Source organism: Mesoplodon bidens, assembly GCF_964165515.1.
Source record: "Mesoplodon bidens genome assembly, chromosome: 10".
Lineage (NCBI taxonomy): Eukaryota > Metazoa > Chordata > Mammalia > Artiodactyla > Ziphiidae > Mesoplodon > Mesoplodon bidens.
Genome location: NC_138172.1, coordinates 69,713,306 through 69,726,167, shown reverse-complemented (window position 1 = coordinate 69,726,167; position 12,862 = coordinate 69,713,306).

Here is a 12,862-nt window from a genome sequence, read left to right as displayed (position 1 = left end):
CATGATAGAATTAAATTCTCTGTTCTTGGTACTCCTAGGTTGCAAAGACAACTGTTGTAGGAGTCCTATGTGGCTCTGAGGCCAACGAATCTGGGTGGGCTAAAGGTTACATTGGAAATTGGGTCAATGTCCTTCTCTGGTTTAGACTGTAAGTCCTTGGGGTTCAGCTTCGTGTGGCCCAGGATACCGAGGCCTGGTATAGTGGTGGGTTAGTAAATGTTTAACAACCAGCTCTCTGGGGAAAAGGCCCTGATTTGTACCACTTGCCAATTTCCGTGATATAAATACTCCCACCATGGCTGACCTAAAGCTACCGACACCATGCTACTGAAGTAGCAGTTGAGAAGAGACATGTACAGTCAGCTGTGAGCACGTATGAGCTTGTTCCAGCACACAATTGCTGATTCATGCCTATGCTCCAGAAATGTCAACACCAGCTAGTGCCTGGCACATAGTAGGCCTCGAAACATGTTTGAATGAATGAATGAATAAATGAATACATAAATAAATGAATAGACCAAGAGCTGGATGAGTGGGTGGAAGGAAATCAAGAGGCTTGGGCAGTGGTGACTCATGGCAGCTTTGGTAGGGGCAGGTGGGAGGAGAGAAGAGGTTGTTCTGCGCTGGGCAGGGGCATTGGTGGCCAGCACCAGGCAAATCTAAGGTATCCCAGTCCCCCATCCAGAGGGCCTTCCTGCCTCCCCCAGGCTTCCCCCAATGCAGAGGCTGCCTTGCCTTCTCTTATAAATAACCCGTAATGCCTCTGAACGGGGTTTTCTTGCTGGGGCTTTTGTTTCTTCAATCATGACAAAAGCTGCACTAATGAGTTATTGGAAAAATCAAGCCCTGCTCCAGGCCAGAGAGGCTGGGTGAGCACAGAGGGGGAGGTGCGGAGCCCGGCAGCCCAGGCCGGGCGGGAGGCTGAGCTATTTCCTGAAGAGAGCTTGCCAGGTCAAGAGAGGGAATTTTTAAAAAGCCCTAACAGGCGTCCCTGGTGACGCAGTAGTTGAGAGTCCGCCTGCCGATGCAGGGGACACGGGCTCGTGCCCCGGTCCGGGAAGATCCCACATGCCGCGGAGTGGCTGGGCCCATGATCCATGGCCGCTGAGCCTGCGCGTCCGGAGCCTGTGCTCCGCAACGGGAGGGGCCACAACAGTGAGAGGCCCACGTACCGCAAAAAAAAAAAAAAATTAATTAACTAAAAAAAAATAAAAAGCCCTAATGGCTCATATGTGTCCAGGGCTTTCCAGTCCACACAGACTATCTCAAGGAATCCTTCTCTGCAAGCTGCTGGGCAGGTGTCATTAACATCCCCCTGTTCCCAGGTGTTTCCACTTCAGGGCCTTTGTACCCGCTGTTCCCTCTGACTGGAACACCTTTGCTGCCAGGTATCCACTTGTCTCCCTCCTTCCGTTCACTCAGGTCCTTGATTGAACTGAACGTTACCTCCTCAGAGGGGCCTTCCCTGACTACCCTGTCTAAAGTGGCACCTACCCTTGTTCTCCACTCTCTTGTCCTACTTGAATTTTGTTTTGATAGCACCAATCATAATCTGATGTCTTGGGTTGGCAGAGGCAGACCCCAAGATAAGGATTTGAGGGCAATAGTATTCAGTGACTCCAGGAAACACCCAGGGGAGGATGGGGAAGTGATACAGGGGAGGGAAGGCAGTCAATAAAGGGTGCAGTTATTTATCCAGTTACTGCAGAGGGAGGGGGACTGGAGCCCAACCCTGCTGGGGAACTCTGGGAGCTAGTGTGGGACACATACCTTGGGGACATCCTGCCTGAGAGGTGAGGGAGCTGGGGTGTTTATGCACCAGCTCTGTGAGTCATTGCTGAGGGCTGCTCCCGGGGAGCTGGGGGTTCCTGGCTCTTCTGGCCGCTATGTGGGCAGGCAAAGAAGGCCTTGGGCAAAGGCAATTAGAAGTTAGCCCGAGGGCAGTGAAGTTAGTATAATAGGATATGGGCTGACATAACAATATTATGTTTGTCTCATCCAGTAAAATGGAAGGGAGGGACTTTGTCAGGTTCACTGGTACAACCTCTGTCCCTGGAACAGTGTCTGGTAATCATGACATAGTTATCGAATGAATGAATACTCATTTTACAGATAAAGATGTTGAGGCTCAGAGATGTGAAGGACTGTGCCCAGATTAGATTCATCCACAATAGAAGTATTTACTGAGCACCTACTATGGGTCTAGCACTTTAGTCTCTCTGACTCCAATTCCTGGGTTTCCCCCTAGTCATGCCCTCCCCCAGCCAGGGTCCTAGTGAGGGGGAGATGGGACATCCTGAACTCCATTCCACACCCCCTGGTGCATAAATGCTCCTCTGCCTGACCTGGCAGGGAGAGGTCTAAGAAGTCGTCTGTTGAAGTTCAGGCATGAGTTGTATAGCCAGGATCTACACTGAAATGTTATTTTGTGTTTTCCCATTTCGCTTGGAATAATGAGTGACATTTCCCCCTCCTCCATCCCAAGAAAGGAACCAGGGTCAGTGTCTGGGTCTGGGCTTTCTTGCCTCAAGGAGTTTTGGGTTTTGTTATCAATGCAACAGGGACACCCCCATCCAGTTCGGTTTGGAAGTAGAGGTCTCTTGCGGGGGAGTGAAGAGTAGACTAGATAAGCGATGAGGAAAAAGTGACTGACTAGAAGGGCCTCTCCAGCCCAGGAAGGGATTGACATTTGGGGGTTTTTGTTTGGGGCCTTGTGTCCCTCTGGCCTGCAGTGCCAGACGGGGATATTTGTGGAGACTGGATGACAAGTGCTGAGGCCCTGAGGGTCTCCAGGGCCCAATGTGGTCACTGAGAGGGCTGCTGTGGAGAGCTCTCACACCTGTCCAGGGCAGCCGGCCGACTGAGGTCTGGCCCAGGGTTCAGGAGCCAAGGCAACAGGAGTCAATTACCATGGCAACCACAAGGCCCAAGGCCTCTTTCCTGGGTCCCAGATTCTTCTATGACCCTGGAGACTCCCCCCAAACATAACTAAGGCTGATTTCTCAGCACACTGGCAATTGGAGACTTGGGGTCAGAATTTATTTGACTTGAAAAAATAAAACGGTATGACATTTATTGCATGTGGATGTTGCTGAGTAAATTCAAACCCACTCCAGTGCAGAGGGACCTGAGGGCCTGTAGATGAAGGGGACTGAGCTGAGAGGCACAACACCAGCCTCCTTTCTGCTAGTAAATCTGGCCAGGCAAAGCCAACCCCTGGGTCAGACCTCCTAACTGCTTGGAGGGCAGAGGAGACCACAGGGGAAACACTGGAAGAACTTTATTTTTTTTTAAATGTATTTGAAAATCACATTTGTTTATTTCTGGTTATGAAAATAATACCTACTGCTTAGGACTTCCCTGGTGGCACAATGGTTAAGAATCCATCTGCCATTGCAGGGGACACGGGTTCGAGCCCTTGTCGGGGAAGATCCCACATGCTGCAGAACAACTAAGCCCGTGAGCCACAACTACTGAGCCTGCGCTCTAGAGCCTGTGAGCCACAACTGCTGAAGCCCGTGTGCCTAGAGCCCGTGCTGAGCAACAAGGGAAGCCACCACAATGAGAAGCCCGCACGCTGCAACCAAGAGTAGCCCCTGCTCGCCGCATCTAGAGAAAGCCCACGTGCAGCAACAAAGCCCCAACGCAGCCAAAAAATAAATAAATAAATTTACATTAAAAAAAATAATACATACTGCTTGCAAAAACAAAACAGGGGAAATAGAAGCATATGAGGACAGAAATGCAAATCACCCATAATTCGATCACCCACAATAATCATTAAAATGGAATTATCTGTCCTTCTCATCTTTATTCTATATACAGCTTTTACATAATTGAGACCATATTAATATTATTTATATGATTTATATTCTATCTATAGGGGACAAAGGTCCCTGTGCTCTGCATGGTAAACAAATAAAAAACACAAACACACACACTCACATGTTAATTTGCACAGACAGTGGAGAATAGAGCTGGGGGCAGAACACTGAAGAGTAATAATTCCCCACCCTGCTACTAAACAGCATCATAAACCTGAAGAAGTTACTTCACCTTCTCTGTGCCTCAGTTTCTTAATCTGTAAAATGGGGTTGATGAAACCTCATTTAATTGCCTCCCAGAACTTGGGAGAGAGTCAAATGTGAAAGTCCTTTATCAACTGTAGTGGTATCATTAGGCCGTGATAAAAAGAACCAGGAGCCCCAGCTTTTGGCATTTAATTTGCTGCGTGGCTTTGAAACAATTCCTTGGTTTCTCTGCTTCTTAACTACCTACTTAGTTAAAGGAAGGACTGGACTAGAATTCCTAATAATAAAAATAATCTTTAGGGACTTCCCTGGTGGCGCAGTGGATAAGACTATGTGCTCCCAGTGCAGGGGGCCTGGGTTCGATCCCTGGTCAGGGAAGTAGATCCTACATGCATGCCGTAACTAAGAGTTTGCATGCCACAACTAAGGAGCCTGTGAGCTGCAACTAAGGAGCCTGCCTGCCACGACTAACACCTAGTGCAATCAAATAAATAAATAAATAATTTAAAAAATAATAAGTTTTAGAATGCTTACTACGTGTTAGGCACAGTATGGAGCACTTCATATGCATATCCTCATTTAATCCCCCTAACAGCCCTATGAAGTTGGCACTATTCATCTTTTTTTTTAAATTTTATTTATTTTATTTATGTATTTTTGGCTGCGTTGGGTCTTTGTTGCTGTGCGTGGGCTTTCTCTAGTTGCCATGAGCAGGGGCTACTCTTCGTTGCGGTACGCGGGCTTCTCATTGCGGGCTCTAGGTGCCTGGGCTTCAGGAGTTGTGGCTCGCAGGCTCTGGAGCGCAGGCTCAGTAATTGTGGCGCATGGGCTTAGTTGCTCTGCAGCATGTGGGATCTTCGCAGACCAGGGCTCGAACCCGTGTCCCCTGCATTGGCAGGCGGATTCTTAACCACTGTGCCACCAGGGAAACCCCTGTTGGCACTATCCTTATCACCACTTTTTTTGGATGAGGAAACTGAGACACAAAGAGTTTAAGTAACTTGCCCACAGTTACTCAGCTAGTAAGCAGCAGAGCTGGGGTGAAATTAAAGACTCCTGAGCACTGCCGTCTACAAAACTCCTATGATGATAGAAGTGTTCTATATCTGCATTGTCCAGAACGGTAGTCACTGGCTATGGGTGACTGTTGAGTTGAGCGCTTGAAACACGGCTAGTGTGACTGAGAAACTGAATTTTAAATTTGACTTGATTTAAACTTACATAAATACTAGTAGCCAGAGGCTGTGTGTTTGGCCAGCACAGCTGTATTATGTCAGCTTTTGGCCCCTCTTCTATGTGAGAGGCAGCACCAAGCAGTGGAGAGGAGTATAGACTCTAGTTTCTGGAGCCAGATTCTCTGATTGGAAAACCAGCTTTGCCACTTACTAGCTGTGTGACTTTGGGGGAGTAACTGAACCTCTCTGTTCCTTAATTCCTCATCTCTAAAACGATGATAAAACTACCTACCTACTGGGTGGTTGTGAGGGCAAGTGGCCTTTAGGCTGAGCATTTTATGCTTATGCGATTGTCTACTTACTCTTTCAGATAAGCCCTGGGTTAGGGGGTGGAAACGGTGAGAGGTGGGGCTAGACTGCTTTCAAAGGGCTGAGTGGGAGGGTCCCTCGGGATCCCCCTTCCACGCTCGCTCAGGGCCAGATGTGGCTCCCGAAGGTCCCCGGGAAGTGGCGGTTCCCCAAGGAGAGCCGGGAGGGCCAGATAATGAGGCAAGTTAATCAAAAAGTCAGCGAGTCCCCAGGGCTTGTAGTGTGTTTGGAACAAGGAGCTTGTGGGACACGGCCCGGCACCCCTCCCATCCCCTAGCGCATCGTGCTGGGGGCCAGAGGGGCTGGGGGCTGCGGTGGATTGGGAAGAGAAGGAGCGTGGTGTAGAGGGTGGGGGGGTATGAGGTACCGAGTAGGATGACATCAGCTTGTCCTGGGGTCGGGGCAGAGCGGAGGGAGCTGCAGCTGGGCCTCCATGTCGCACCCACTGGGGGTGGGAGATGGGCGCCGTTCCTGTCATATTCTATGTGAATGGCGCCCCCTGGAGTTTATGCCACGCAGCGGTCCTGTCCGTGTGTGTGCCTGCGATTATTCTGCTCCAGATTTCTCGCTAGCCTCACCTCCACCACCGCTTTACAAGGCTCAAAAAGAGGTGATGGTTAAAGGAAAAGGAATTTACTGGAGAACTTAAACGGAAAGGGACCTGGGAGAGTCACGGGCCCTGTCCCTGGGCCCAGCCCTGGCCCCCTCCCCTCCTCCCTTTCCTCCTTTCCCCTCATATCCCAGCCTGTTTTTTCAAGCCTGAGGACATTTGATCCCGCTTGATCCCGCTTCCGAAGAGCTGCCCTGGAGAAGGTGAGAAAGGCCAGCTCAGCGAAATCTGATGCCTTTCACTGGTGCCCTGGGGGCAGGTGCCAGAGGACAGAGCCACCCTCAGCCTGGCAGAACGCACCCCCCACTTCAGGAAACTCACCTGACCCACACCTCCCCTCCTAGAAAGCATCCCAGAATGAGGCAGCAGTGGAGGGTCACTTGTTTACACAGTGATTTTCCCAGAATGTTCTGTCCCTCACTTGCCTACTTCCCTTCCCTAAGAATTTGCTTCCCCTCGGCCTGCACATAACTCAATCATGTCTTCTTATATATTCACTATGTCTACTTGTCCCTAATCTACACATTATCTGGACAATTTGGGCCTCCCTTATCCTGATAATTCAGGTCTTGCCCAGAGCCTACTTCTGTTTCAGTCAGGGTAACCCGACTCAGTTCATTTTAATGAGCAGACACTGTGTGGCTGCCATATGCTCAGTCCTGCACGGGGTGCTGTCTACGAGTGATCCAAATAGGAGCAGGACACCCACCCTGCCCTTGAGCTCACAGCACATGTGGAAACCAAGCACACCGCACAGATGCCACTCTAAGCCGGGGGTGGGAGGTGACATCCATGAGACCAGAGTAGCAGGCGGGGCCTTCAGGGAGGAGCTGGTCTCCAGGTGCTCCGCAGCCCCCTTAGCCAGGTGTGTCTTCCTAGGGAGGCCAGTGGAGTGAGGCAGGGATGGGGCTTCTGGCTGGGGTGGGGCCTGGCCCCCAGAGAGAGTGGGTTCTCCTCCCAGTGGGTGTTGATGCTGCATGCCAGCTTCACAGTTTCGCCTTCAAACAGGCCGGGTTCCCAGGAGCCCAGAGAGACATTTGCATTGGGAGGAACACCCAAGTAAAACACCAGACTGCTTCCCTCGGGCTTGGTTGAGACTTGGAAGGCTGCAGGCAACCAGGCTTAGGGGTATGAAACAATCTTGGGGTAGAGCCAAGAGTCAGAGTACCCACACCTCGTGCTGTCCTTGTTCCTTATGCCGTTAGCATTTACCCATGTAGTGGATAGTTTATTGCTGTTATCAGTGTATCTCTTCCTGTGTCTATATCCTGGCTCCTTTTTCATGCCAGGATCTATGAACCTTTAGTAGCAGTCTCCCCACTCCAGGTGGGGGGCCTGAGGGTAGAGCTGTGTCTCCTCCTTCAGCCTGGGGCTACCTGAGGGTAGGGCTGTGTCTCCTCAGACTGGGGCTTCCTGAGGGACTTTACTTGTTGGACGTCTCCACCAGGATGCTCAGTATGATGCAGGCACAATGCCTGGATTAATAAATATTTATTGAATTAATGAATAAATAGTCAAGAGACCCTGACTTTTCCAGCCTATTCACCCCCTTCCTAGACCCACCCAGTGGGGAAGTAGAGCTGGGTAAATCAGTGCTCCTTACGCCTCCTCAGAGTGGGAAGACTATGTGTTTCCAAGCTGGTGCTAAAACCAAATTACTTCTGATCCACTGAACTGTCAGCTCAAAAAAGTTAAAACTTCCCCTGTTCTAACATTAGTGTGGACAAAGGGAGCTTGAGACAGACCATGTGACCCTCACTTGAGAAATGGTAGCATCCAGGTCTCTGACACAGCACATAAGGCTTTGGAGTTGAGGCACATCTGCTTATTGTGGAAATGAGAATCTGGAGGCCAGAGAGGGAAGATCGCACAGTGAGGCACGGCACAATCATGACAGTGGCCAGAAATGCGGGAGAGAGACTCCTGTCTCTTTTGCATCCCCCAACCCCATCATTCTAGGACTGGTATTTTAGTAACACACTGTTAAGCCAGTCAGTGAATGTCTCTTTGCCTCAGTTTTCACATCTGTAAAATGGTGGGGGCCACATGTCTTCACTTACCTCATATTTTAAGGACCAAGTAGGATGGTGGCTGTGGAATTCCTTGAAAAATTCAAATGTGCAGGCACCCTTGGAGGGTTGTAAAATAATTTACAAGAGAATCCAAATAAATTGGACTTTCAAAAGTGATCATGGTTCCCATTCTCACAATCTAGTCCCATCAATTTTCATTTGTCATTTTATGACACATTAATTGAGCACCCACTAAGTGCCAGGCACCGTGTCAGGTGCTAGGGATGCTGTGGCACCCCCTTCAATCAATTCCACACACAGAGCCAGAACAAGCCTGCTAAATTAAAGTCAGATCCTGTCCCTCTTTTCTTCTTAACGCTGTCATAACTCCCATCTTACTCAAAGTCCAGCATCCTGCAATGAACGCAAAACCCAAATGACCTGCCCCCTTAACTTCTCTGATCTCAGCTCCTACTACTCTTCCCTCATCTACTCAGCTACAGCCAAATACTCCTCACCACCGCAGGGCCTTTGCATTTGCTGCCCCCTCTCCCTGCGATGTTCTTCCCCCAGACATTGGCACGGTTTGATCCCTCTTCTCTCTCTCTTTTTTTTTTTTTATTTGCAATACGCGGGGCTCTCACCGCTGTGGCCTCTCCCATTGCGGAGCACAGGCTCCGGACGCGCAGGCTCAGCGGCCATGGCTCACGGGCCCAGCCGCTCCGCGGCATGTGGGATCTTCCCCGACCGGGGCACGAACCCGTGTCCCCTGCATCGGCAGGCGGACTCTCAACCACTGCGCCACCAGGGAAGCCCCGATCCCTCTTCTCTTTAAGGTCATGACTCAAGTGTCAATGGGGTCTTCTCTGGACACCTTCTCTAACATTTCGGGCCTCACATTTCCTGCTCCTCTTCCTAGCTTTTAGTATTTTCCTTACTATCTAAATACTATTTATAGACTATATTGTCTGTCTCTTCACAAGAATGTCACCTCCATGAGAGGAGGGGTTCTTGTGTGCTTTGTTCACGTTGAATTTGCAGTGCCTAGGGTAGTGCCTGGCACATAGCAGGAGCCTATTAAATATTTCTTAAATGAATGAATGGTGAACATATGGTCAGGGTCCCTGCTCTGAATCCTGCATTCCATGAGCAGAGAACCTGCTGGGGGTATGGAGTGAGGGGGCTACAGACCCTTTGAACAACAGAAGTCTCTATGGCCCTTCCTTTCTGAGGATGTCATTGCAGGATTGCAATATTACTAGTCTCGAGCAGCACGATTTATAACAGGAGTTAACTGCTTACTAATTAGCAGCTGGAACCATTAAATTGGCTATTTGTTAGAGCTGGAATTAATAAACTGGTCTTTCAGCGGGGTCATAACTCTCCCCGTTCCTCACTCCTCCCAGCCAGCCTTCCCCTACCTGACCAGAAAGTGGCTTGCCCCTAGATTGAATCAATACCCCTCACTGCACGATTTTCAGAGACAATTTCCCTTGCAAGGTGATGACGCTATTCCTGCAAAGACTCTTTCTCTCTCTCTCCCTTTTTCCTTTCCCAGGCTCTGCCTTGCTGGAGACGAGTGAGCGAGTGAGCGAGAGGTCGGGAGGAGATGGGAGAGCTTTCTAGTAATGCACTCTCACAACAAAAGCCCGAAGCTGCACTGCTTGGCTGAGGCCCGGGGCTCCTGGTTCCCTGGCCTCTCACGTACCCCCCCCCCCCACTCAGCAGCTAGTTACTTAGTCTTCCTGGAGGTCGCAGGCTGGGCTTTCTCTAGGGCAAAATAATGGGGTTTTTCTTAGAATATCATGGGTGGAACCCAAGAGTTGGCAGTTGGGTGCTGACCCATCAAGCCTCCAGGCAGCCTGTGCCCAGTGGCCCGCTTCATGGATGCCTCAGGTCCGGTGGTCTAGCTCTCATCCCCCACCCCCCAAGAGCCCAATTTGGGGCCCAGAGGACTGTTCTCTATTCGAGAAGAGAGTAGGAACACTTCTTGTGAAAATATTTACTAAATACCTAGGCCCTCACATCTCTTCTGTACAGAACAGTGGGAAAGAGCAAGGCCACAGAGCCCACTTCAGCCACTTAGCAGCTGCGTGAATCACTAAATCTTTCTATGTTATTCTATGAGAATAACAGTCCTATCTCACATAGTTGTTATGAGGATTAAATAGCTAATACACGTGAAGGGCTTAGAACAGTGCCTGGCATGTGGTGTCAGCTATTACTATTATTACTCGCTTCTCTCAACCACTCTCTGAAATAGGGACCCTACTCACTTTACAGCTGGGGAACCTGAGGCCTAGAGAGGTTAAGACTGGAGCTCAGGATAGATGGCTCCCAAGCCTAGTGCTCTTTTCCTTCTCCAGGCTGCCTCCCATTGTCAGACTCAGGGCTCTGTCAGAGGCAACAGGCAAGGCACACCTAGGGGAGGAGATGACTGAATTTACAGGCACACACAAGCAGGCTGTCAAGGTATTTACACTGCATACTATTAGCTGCAGAGTATTCACAAGTGGATTAGCTACAGCAAATGTTCAATCTCAGCCTGGCTAGAATTTGGTTCTCTGCTCCCCCTCCCTTTTATCCCTCCCCCATCGCAAGTCTTCTCTCTCTAGGCCAGTGTAGGTATTCACAGATGGTAAATTCAAGTGACTGTCAGCTGAGTCAGTGGGGTTCCTTGTTCACCAGTAATGCACCCCAAAGCCAAAGAGGATCAATTAACTGCTATTTGGGGTTGGACTAGCTAATTGAAAAATAGGAAGGCAGTTTCCCATGACATGGACAAGTGCTCATTCAGCTCAAAATGGGCAAAGCCAAGGAGGGTGGGAATCACTGTGATCACTCCCTGAGAGCTTCCTGGAGGAGGTGATGATTTTTGAATACTGGGAGAAAGATGACAATAAAAGAAGCTACTCACCATCACACCCTCAATTGGTGCCACTTCCTTTTCAGACTGGGTGGGGGAGGTGGGTGGGAAGATACAGAGCCTGATAGCTCTGTATTTCTGTGGGGCAGAAAATGGACTTTTCTCTTTGGTTTGGGGGGGGCGGTAGTGGGGAGTAGAAAAGATGGTGGTATTAAGGGTATTCTAGGTCTGTTGTATCTGGCCTATGATGGGAATCACTCATTCATTTAACAAATCTTCAGTTGGCATCTGCTGGGTGCCCAAAACTAAGTTGGATCTGGTTCTCCTTATTCAGCCTTGGACCCACAGGTAAGGAAGGAGAGGAAAAAAAGGAGGGGTTGAAAGAGGAGAAATAAAGTGGAGGGTGGGCTGCAGAATAAGATTCTTCCGATAAAAGAATATGAAAAAGAATGTATGTATTGGGTTGGCCAAAAAGTTCATTCAGGTTTTTCCGTAAGATGTTATATATATAACTGAATCAGTTTGCTGTACAGCAGAAATTAACATTGTAAATCACCTATACTCCAATAAAATAAAATTTAAAAAGATTCTTCCGGTGGTCTCAGACTTTCCAAGATGGACAGAAGGAAGCTGAGGAGATGTTACCTGATGGCACCCCCCCCATGCTGCCTGGAATTTCTCCAGACACCTCACATTCCTGCCACCCCACCTCCGAAGCTGGGGGCACGTGCTCCTGTGAGGGTCAGCCCCTGGAGGGTCAGGAGAGGAGGGAACCAGCAGGACATGCGCCTGGGAAAGGGGTGGCTTTTTAAAAAAATTTTGTTTTTATTTGCGTACTGAAAAATAAAGTCTTTTTTGGTATACAGTCTTTGAATTTTGACAAATGCTTGGAGTCGTGGACCACCATCACAACCAAGATATTACGCAGTTCCGGGGGGTGGGGGAGGAGGGTTTGTAATCTCCCCGCTTGTTAGTTGCTGCGGTTTTCCTCGCTCCCACGGGCAGCCCTAATACAATCCTTGCGCACACGCCGAGATAAATAACGGCGACAGGTGGAGCAGGTGAGATTAGCAAGACCTGGGTAGAGGAAAGCGATCGGAGGTGCGGGGGAGGCCGCCCGCCTTGCTTCCTAGCCTTTACCTCTCCCTGCCGGCGTTTGGGAGGAGCACTCTCCCCATCCCTGCTCTCGGAGGGCCGGTTTGAGGTAGCGGAGTCCGGGAGTGCGGGACCCCGCAGGTGGAGCTGGCCCCTGGCTTGGCTGCTGAAAGAGAGGGCGCCCCTGGGGCGCCTGAGGTCCTGAGGGGAGGCAGGACGGAGAGAGGGGCGAGCTGGGGATAATGGAAGGTGGCCTGGGGAAGCTCCGGCTGCGGGGTCCTGCGGACAAACCTGTTGGCAACCTGCGGGCCGAGGCAAGGGCAAGAGCTCTGATCGCACCCTTTTCGCCCCGGGCTCAGCCAGCTGCTCCGGCGGTGGCCCCCACGCCGGGAGAGGCCGAGGCTGCCTGGAAAGGGGCGGGGCTCGGCCAGGGGCGGAGGGACTCCAGGGCCGCGCAGGCAACCCAGCAGACCCACAGCAGGCGACCGGCTCGCGAGCCTGCAGGACCCCAAGAGCCGCGGGCGCCCCGGGCCCCGGCCTTTCTCTTCGACCCCCGCTTCAGTCCCGCCCCCCCAAAAGTGCAAAACATTTACAAAGTGGGCAGTGCCCCTCAGGCTAGGCTAGAGTCCCCGGGGCGAACGGCCGTGCTTGCCCAGCGACAGTACTGGGATCGGTGCACCCGGCTCGGGCAGCCGGTCTGGGTG